Below are 2,799 nucleotides of genomic sequence, written 5' to 3'. Positions count from 1 at the left end.
AAGTTTAAACAAAATAAGCGAGACTTTGGATCTGCAGATCTGAAGAACAAAGGACAAAGCCAAGGCGAGGTGACCCAAGACAACCCGTCGAAGCCGCAAGAAAATAAAAACACCACGAAGTCAAAAAAGGACACAGGAAAGTGGTGTGAGTTCCATAAGAGCCCCACTCATAACACAAGTGAGTGTCGGGCCAAGTAGTTGTTGGTGGCCGAGTTAAAGGCTTCCAAATCAAATGCATGTTCCGACCCTCAGTCAGAACCCGACAAGTGGGATGACAAAGGGAAGCAGATCATTGACACAGAGCCCAACATCACTGTTGCCACTGCTAAGTTCCAGAGGAATGATCTTGAAGATCCAGAGAAGGGGGAGTGCCTTTTCCACTCACAGATGTGGGTGAAGGGTTCGCCACTGCAATTTATTGTTGATAGTGGGAGCCAAAAGAACCTCATTTTAGCAGTGGTCATGAAGTAGTTGGGCCTACCAACTACACCATACCCACAATTGTACAATATTGGGTGGTTTCACCAAGGACGAGATCTCCGAGTCCGCCAGCAATGTCGCCTTCCCTACAGCATCAAGTCCTTCACAGATGAGGTATTGTGTGATATTGCACCTCTTGATGTTTGTGATGTACTATTAAGCCAACCATACTTATGGAGGTGACATGCTGTGTATGAGTCAAGGTATTGCGCTGTTATTATTTCTTTGGGTAATTCATTATACAGGATACCGGAGGTAGCCCCACCTACCGCCACCTCTTTGATCACTGCTAAGAAATGCTGCAAGCTCATCTCCCAGACTAGGAAATTCATTTTCTGTTTGGTTCACTCCCAAAGTAAGGGGATTATCGTTGCCACATCCAAGGCCCCTGCGAAGGGTTCCTCTGTGCAGCAGCAACAACAAATGGATATGGTCATGGAAGCAAATAGGAACATCTTCTCCTCATCGACAGGGACACCGTTACACTACCATGTCGAGCATTCATTCAATCTAACTCCTAGAGCACCTCTATCCAACGGGTTGATATATCATCGCTCCATTATAAAAAATGCCAAGTACAAGCAGGGACATGGTTAGCATTAGGTACCACACAAGTTCCCAGTGGGCGACAAAGTCTGGTTTCATCTACAGAAAGAATGCCTTATAAGAGCCCATCAGAAGCTCAGACCACTCCGATATGGTCTATACACTAGTACCAAGGTGGTGGGAAAAAATGATTTGGAGAACAAAATTCCCCTATTCCTTTGCTTGCACTGAGTGTTCAATGTGGACCACCCTCAACCAAGCTTCCCACAATTATTGGACACATCAGAGGTTGCAGAAAAGCTCACCAGGGACCATGTTCAGCAGAAGTTTCCTCATCTCATGGAGGAACTCAACGCAATGGGGACCATTGCTTCCTAAGGGGGGAGGAATAATCCAAGTGGATGTTAGTGGCTACCCACCTATCCCACTTGGACCACAAAAACTGTATCTTTTAGTTTTTCAGTTTCCTTAATTATAGCACAATTTACTATTTTTAGTAGTTTTTCAGGTCCTGAACTTTCAAAGCTGTTTTGAGTCCTTAAACGACCTTTTTTTGGAAAAATAGGAGCAACATGGGTTTATGGACCAATGTTTCTCTTCCCAAAGTTGTAGTCCTCAAATAGATCTTTCTAACAAGGTATTTTGTGCGTAAAATGGAGATCATATGCCAAAGTTACGACCCTCGGAAGTTAATGTACCAATTACCCAAACGAGGCCCACAGTTTGGCATTTCAACTCCTAAGGTTAGGTTTTTGGATGTTTAGGGTTTTACATTGTTTCTCAACAATAAATAGGCCTTCAAGCCTCATTATAACACAGTTCAGAGGCATGTAGCCACCACATCTCTTCTCAGAGATAAGCTACCATCGTCCTAGCTGGTTTATTTCCATTTCTGCTTGTAAGCATATTTCAGTATTTTACATTAATGAAATGAAGTATTATTTCTGCTACATCTCTGTCTTTATGGTTATATTTGTAATTTGTTGCATTCCTATTTAAATCCGAATCAGTGGTATCAGAGCGGTTTTCCCTTTCTCTGTTTTTCTTTGCATGACCCTAATGAGGTTGGGATATAAGGAGCTAGGGCTTGATCTAGTTGAACCTTTGCAAGATCAGCCTTGCAAATCTCGATGGCCTCCCATGGTGGATGAAAAGAAAGATGAAGGGGTAGGAGATCCTTCCAAAATCTTGCTCGAAGAATCCCTCGATCAATAAAGGAATGCGATGATGGACAATTTTTCCCAGATCCTTCAGCGACTACACAGGGGCGATGCATCGGCTTCCACCAGCTAATCTGGAAATGCCACACCCTTTAAGGTACAAGTTAATTTTGAAATCCCCATATTCAAGGGATAGATAGATGCAAATTTTGTAGATAAATGGTTAAATCTGCTACAAGGGTATTTTTCTGTTCATGATTTTTCCAGTCTGGAAAAGATTATTTTCGCTCTTCTCAAAGTAGCCCCCCACGTCAGGGACTAGTGGGAAACCTATTGCGAGCAGAAGGATGAAAGTACGAGCTCACTATTTTCAGTCGCACCCACTTGGAATTCATTCCAGGATGCCATCAAGGAGTAGTACTACCCTGTCAAAATCTATGAGGACAAATACATAAAGTGGACTATGCTGTGGCAGGGAAGGGACCAAGATGTGCCAGAGTTCACAAACATTTTTAATACCCTTCACACACAGTTGGGTATCAAGGATTCTGAGCTGATTTGGTACTCAAATACTGCGGCTGCCTACAAAGGTACATCTAGGATGAGATGGAGT

The sequence above is a fragment of the Pinus tabuliformis genome, chromosome 7 (assembly GCF_031772625.1).
Source record: "Pinus tabuliformis cultivar Carrire ecotype Pingquan chromosome 7, CPIR1, whole genome shotgun sequence".
NCBI classification, from domain to species: Eukaryota; Viridiplantae; Streptophyta; class Pinopsida; order Pinales; family Pinaceae; genus Pinus; species Pinus tabuliformis.
The sequence above is the reverse complement of the archived record's forward strand: the minus strand, read 5'-3'. Positions refer to the sequence as shown.